Raw genomic sequence first — 7,132 nt, forward strand, 5'->3', positions numbered from 1 at the left:
CTAATGAATATGGTGTTGCTCTTGTAGGTGTGTGTGCCCCTATTCTATAAGCCTAAAGAGAGGGATTTAACTAGAGATGCCAATCACATCCTGTATCAATGACAACTTTCTTTAGGATCTTTAATATTGTCTTGTTTGTTGCCTCTGCTTGTCCATTGCTTTGCGGATAATGTGGCATCACAAATATGTATTATATTTATAATTGTTCACACAATTCTCTCATTTCTTGATTCTTGAATGGACATCCAATGTCAATCATTATGCACATTGGAATCCCATACCTATAGATAAAGTAATTAAGCATGGATTTCATTGTTTTCTTACCTGTGGTCTTTCTAAGAGGGATTTCCTCTACCCATTTAGTAAAATACTTAGTGGTCATTAAGATGGATTTGTGCCCATTGGAATAAGTAGGATTAACTTTACCAACTAGATCCAACACCCATTGTGAAAATGGTCAGGGTGATGTAATAGGTTAGATCTTGTGCTGGCACATGAATGAGGTCTCCATGCATTTGACATTGTCTACATTTTTGTACATATTTATTGGCATCCTTTTCCATAGTTGGCCAATAGTATCCAATTCTTAATAATTTATTTGATAGTGGTGGGCCACTTTGATGCACCCCACAAATTCCATCATGTACCTCTTTTAGGGCAAGTTGTGGTTCTTCTACATCAAGAAATTGAAGAAGTGTTCCATCAAAGCCCTTTCTATACAATGTGTTAGCAATAATTGTGTGTCTGGATGCCTAATGAATAAGAGTTTTCTTTTGTTTTCTAGACAAATTAGGAGACATATACTGAGTATGTAAGTATGCATATATCTCATTATACCATGGGGATTTAAGATCCATAATTACACATACATATTCTGATGAGGGAATCTCATATGTCGATACCATCAATTGTTCTACAATAAACTTGAATTGAGTTTTATTATTAGGAATGTTTAGTAGATACCCTACTGTAGCCATGGCATCAACTGCCTTGTTTTGTACCCTTGGAATCTGTTCAAAAGTGATGTTACTGAAGTGTTCTTTGTAATATTCTACCATTTTTTTTTAAGGAATTAGTTTATCATCTTTTGTATTATAGTCATCATTGACTTGATTTACAATCAGTTGTGAGTCACTATATACTTTTAATTCTTTTATCCTCCACTGTACAATAGTACATAGTCCTATGATAAGAGCTTCATATTCAACTATACTGTTTGTACAAAGAAAATTGATTTTGAATGACTTAGAGATAGAATCACCTTGAGGGGTGATAAAAATAATCCCAACTCCAGCTCCATTATTTGTATAGGATCCATCAAAGTATAATTTCCACATGGTAGATGTTGTCAATGTAAACACAGATTCATCAGGAAAGTCTATTAGTAGTGGGTGACTATCTTGTAAGGGAGCCTCTACTAACTGATCTACTATAATGTTCCCTTTGGTTGCTTTTCAGTGCACATATTCTATATCAAACTCACTTAAAATCATGACCCATTTAGCCAATATTCTAGTTAATGTTTCTCTACTTAACAAATATTTGAGTGGATCAAAGTGTGCTATGAGTTGAACTTTGTGATATCATATAATGTCTAAGTTTCTAAGATACGAAGATCACGGCTAGACATGATCATTCTATAGGAGTGTAATTAAGCTCATATAAAATTAGGATTCTACTTATATAGTAGATTGCTCTTTCCTTTCCTTGATCATCATGTTATACCAACAAGGCTCCCAAGATGAGTTTGTTGCTGATATATATAGTAATAGGGGATTTCCTTGAGTAGGTGGAACTAATACTGGAGTATGTAGAAGATAATCTTTTAAAGCTTGAAAATATTCTTGACACTCTTCTGTCCATTTGAAGGTGACTCATTTTCTGAGTAAATAATGAAATGGATGACATTTATCTAATAACTGTGCTATGAACCTTCTTATAGACTGCAATCTCCCTTGTAACCCTCTTAACTACTTGAGTGTTGATGGAGGCTGTATATCCATGATTACTTTGACCTTTGTTGGATCTACCTCAATTCCTCTATTAGAAATAATAAAGCGTAGAAGTTTTCCTATTGTTACACCCAACACACACTTTTTTGGGTTTAATCAGACATCATATTGTTCTAATCAATCAAATATCTTAGCTAGGACTTCCAAGTGACCTTCTCTTATCTGTGATTTAGCTAGTAGATCATCCACATAGTCTTCCATGATATTGTGGATCATGTCATGAAATAATATTGTCATATCCCTTTGATATGTTTCTCTTGCATTCTTAAGAACAAATGACATGATGTTCCAGCAGTATATTAGCCATGGGCAGGTAAATGCTGACTTATGTTGATCTTTTGGTGCAGTACTAATCTGGTTGTATTATGAGAAACCATCCATCAATAAAAGCATTTCATTCCCAACAGTCAAATCAACTATCATATCTATGTTAGGTAATGGGAAATCATCCTTAGGACATGCTTTATTTAGATCTCGGAAGTTTGTGCATTTTTTAATGCCCCAGTAGGCTTAGTCATATGTACTAGATTAGATATCCACTCTGCATAGTCAATAGGTCTAATGAAGCCCACATCCAGAAGATTTTCGAGTTCTACTTTGACCAGTAATGAAATTTGTGGATGCATCTTTCTTAGCTTTTGTTTGTACGATTTGATTCCTAGTAGCAATGGTAAATGATGTAACACCAATTCTGTATGTAGGCCTAACATATCTGCATAAGACCAAGCGAAATTGATCCGACATTGTTTGAAGAATTGTATGAACTCGTTCTTTTCTTCTTGGTTTAATGATTTTGATAAGTAGATATTATGTACAACTTCTCCTGTTGCTATATTGATTTCTTTAGTCTCTTCCATAAGTAATGTTGAATTCTCTTATTCAATAGGAAGTTTATCTAACTTGTTCTTGCCATCATGATCACTTTCATTTGTATCTTCTATCATAGAGGGACTTGCCTCTCCAAAGTATGTCATTCTATGCAAGTCTATAACAAATCCCGCCTTATGATCACCTTGTGGAAATACTTCTCTAACCCCGAGGAATTTTGCAATAGCTTCATCATTCTCACACCAGTCTAGAGTTGGTTTTCCTTCTCGCCCCCAATCAATCAAATGCGAGTGTATAAGGGGTAAGTCATTGCTTCCTTCTATTGTAAAAGGATCCTGATAACATGCATACCTCATTATTTGGGTGACTTGATATATTTTCATCGTCGATGGGTGATTGATGGTCCTCTATCGTGTCTATTGCTTGTGGGTTGACATCATGATCAGATAGGAATTCATAGTCATGAGAATCTTTCATGCTTTCTATGTATGTTTCAATTTCTAATTTTGTATCACTTATCTCCTCTTGTTCTTCTAACTGAGTTTGTTGTCGATTTGTGAACCTCCTTTGTGTGGTGGATACCCTTCTTAAGCCTGGTATAAGTTGTAGTTTTTCTTCATCTGACTCATTTGGAAGAGCTTGAGTTGTTTCCCTTGGAAAAAGTATTGACAACAACCAAGGGTTAGGCTCATTTGTTTGTGCTAAGCCTATGTATATTACCATATTTGATTGTGCAGATGTTTCAGATACTGTATTGCTATGTGATTCTATGCTAGGTTCTTGTAGAAGTTGCCTCATATCTTCACCATCTGATTCCATACTAGGAGATGTTGGTGCTTTATTGCTTCTCTAAGATGAAGAGGGAAATACTCGTGTTGATAACTGATTCAGAGGTATGTACTCTGATGGTAGCCTAGGTTTGTTTAGTATATCTAGTGTACATTGTCTTGCCTCTGTTATCTTTGGTGTATGTTTATATCCTAACCCTTGACTCTTTGGGTTTTCATGAGGTAAAATAGGTTCTAATCTTCCTTTCTTCTATAGTCCCAAGCCTATGGTACCATCATACCCATATTTTTGTAGCATCTTGAAATAGTTGCCATACTAATCTAAAGGTAACTTGGGTATTGTCATGTCATCTTCTTCTCTGTATATCCAGTGATTGACATCTTCATTCAAAGATTCTTCTTTTAAGTCTCCCCATCTAATGAAACAACATGAATCCGAGTATTTTACTATCTTTTCCTTTATCTTGTTTCATCACTGTGTTCAGAGGTTTCCTAAAAGACCTGGGAGAAATAGATAATTGTCTGCCATTTGAGGTACTTGAAATGGAGTATTCCCCACAACCAACGTCCTTAATCTGTAAATAAGATGTTGTAGGTATATTTTTTTATATTTCTATGATTTTTAATGACTCCATTTGTGTAGTGAGGGGTGCTTCTTGATTAATGGGTACTTGGTTATCTACACTCACCTTCAAGTGATTACAATGTTGGAATGGATTTGGATCAGCCTTTATGGTGATTTCAATGCCACTGTATCGAAATTTAACACATTGGTGGAATGTTGAAGGTACGACCTACATGACATGAATCCATGGGAAGCCCAATAACATGTTATACCCTGGTTCTCTATCCAACACTTGGAAAGTAACCTCTATTGAGATAGGTCCTATTTGTACTGGTAGTGTAACGACACCTTTTGAAGGGTGTTCTTCATCATCATATGTTGATGTTTATTCTCTTTGAAGGATCAATATGAAGTTCAGAATAACCCAATGCCTTGACCAACTTTAGTGTATAGATGTTAAGACCGACTCCTCCATCTATAAGTACTATTTTGACTTTTTTCTTATGGATGTAAGCTTCTAGATGTAGCGGATCATTATGGATAAGTCTATCATTGGGAACATCTTGTTCTGTGAAAGCAATACGGGTACCATTAGCTAAATTCCCCACCATAGATTGGAAAGCATTATCATCTATATCTCTGTCAACTACTGAATCTTGAAGTGCCTATCTAGGATATCTTTGTGATTTGGTGATATACACAAAAGTTCAAAAAGTGATACCTGAGCTGGGATTTTCTTCATTTTCTCAACCACATTATAGGTCCCTACTACTGGTGATGGGTTGGATGGTACTCCTTGTAAGGTTACTTTTGATCTACAAGTAACTACTGCATAGTCATTGTCTCTTGGATTTATTGTGATCATAGCCACTATATTATCTCTTGTAACATATCTCATGTTATCGAGGTTTATTTCATATCCCATGCTATAGTCATTATGTGCAAGTCTGATATCCATAATTTGTGATATAATTTTATTTTCAAACCATCCTAAATAAAATGATTCTTCTTGCCTCCAGTCCATAAGACAAAGATTCTTATCTTCATCATATTTTGGTGCTTTTGACATCAGGCAAACTTGGTTATCATAGTTATAAGTCACTTGACATTGCTTATCATCATTGAAGTTCTTTTTTTGAATCACCATTTACTACATCTCCTGAGCTAATGGCATGAATAGTATAGTCACATGAGACTTTTGTGTAATTAGTGGTGTTGTCTTGTGTTCTTGAGGTCGATGCCTTCCCTTTATCATGTTTGACAAAAGGATCCTTAAAGATGGTGTGATTTGTGTTTGTTGAAGTTTTGTTGGTATCAATTTTGATGTCACCTTGATCTATCAGGTCCTGAACTAAGTTTTTCAATTTATAGAAACTTGTAGTTTAATGACCTTTTGTACGATGATAGTCACAAAAATCGTTATCATTCCACCATGTAAGTATGAAAGGACCTGGTTCATATACTCTAACCTCTGACAAAGTGATCACATTTATCTATATTAACTTCTTTAACACTGATTCAATAGGCTCCCCTAAAGGTGTGTAGTTACTTTTTGGAGCATTTACCCTTGGGAATTTTCTATTTGTAGTTTGCGCAACGTTTGTGTTTGTCGACACTATGTTATTCTCTATATGTGGACTAAATGAATGACTTGGTCCTTGTAAAGACATAATCGATTGAGCTCTGTTAACTGTACATGCATCTACACCACCATCATTGGTCACATTCTTGTTTCTTGACCAAAAATTGGATTTATCATTGTTGTTGTTATTCCCATATTTTGTGATACCTTGTTCTACTAGTCCTTTTTTACACTTTAAGGATTTTTCAATGATTTATTTAAATGTGGGTAAACATTGCATTTGTATCAGGTACTTAATTTTAGGGATTGAGTTTTCTGTAAACATGTGAACTTGCTCAGTTTTGGGAATAATAGTCTTGCACCTTCTGTAGAGAGCTCTCCATCTTTGTATGAAGGACAAATATTTCATTCTCATATTATTTTGCAGCACATAGATCCATCAATGTAACTGGGGTTTCAATGTTATGTGAGAAGTTAGAAATGAAATGTTCAGCTAATTCACCCAATGATGTGATCGTTGATGAGAGATGTGAAAAGTACTCCATGGCTGAACCTCTAAGACTTTTTGGAAACAATCTCATTAGATAAGTGTCTTCAATTGCAACCTCTATACATGTAGTGAAAAATTCTCTGATGTGATCCCTAGGATCACCTTTCCCTTGGTATTTATCAAATTTAGGTGTTTCAAAATATGGTGGGAAAGGCGACATGTATATTGTGTGATCAAAAGGATAAGGACATAAGTCCTACATTGTATAGCTTTGTTTATCATTACTAGTTTGCATAGTTATCATCTATTTTTATAGATTTTGTACTTGTTGGGTGAAAATATCCATCTGGGTCAGTGGTACACTTTGCACATTCATATTTCCCACAAAATAATTCGTGGTAGTATAACTAGGAGGTTGTTGAAAGGTACCATAATTATAATTCTGCATGTTATGGGTTCCGCTAGGTACTGTGAAATAAGAAAATTGTGAACCCATATTTGACTGGGTTGTACTCATTGTATTAGCGGAACCTGGGTTTGTATTTTGATGACTGTATGTAGAATCTATGGAATAGGAAACTAGAGGTTGAGTCACACTTGTATGAGAAATTTATGTTTGAATCGATGTCAAGACACTTGACATCATTGGTGTAGTTTGAGAGACTATGATAGCATGTGTTGGTGCACTAATGTTTATTGTTGAGGGTGATGCACTTTCTTGAGAACTCATATTGGATACCACATTTGTTTGTGTAGATGAGGTTGATGCATTTTGGGAGAAACTTGAGGTCATAGCTTGTGTTTGTGTTACATTTGGTATTTGACTACTACTTGGACCTAAAGTGATTCCTGATGGTAGGATTTTTG

Source organism: Cryptomeria japonica, chromosome 6 (genome assembly GCF_030272615.1).
Source record: "Cryptomeria japonica chromosome 6, Sugi_1.0, whole genome shotgun sequence".
Classification (NCBI taxonomy): domain Eukaryota; kingdom Viridiplantae; phylum Streptophyta; class Pinopsida; order Cupressales; family Cupressaceae; genus Cryptomeria; species Cryptomeria japonica.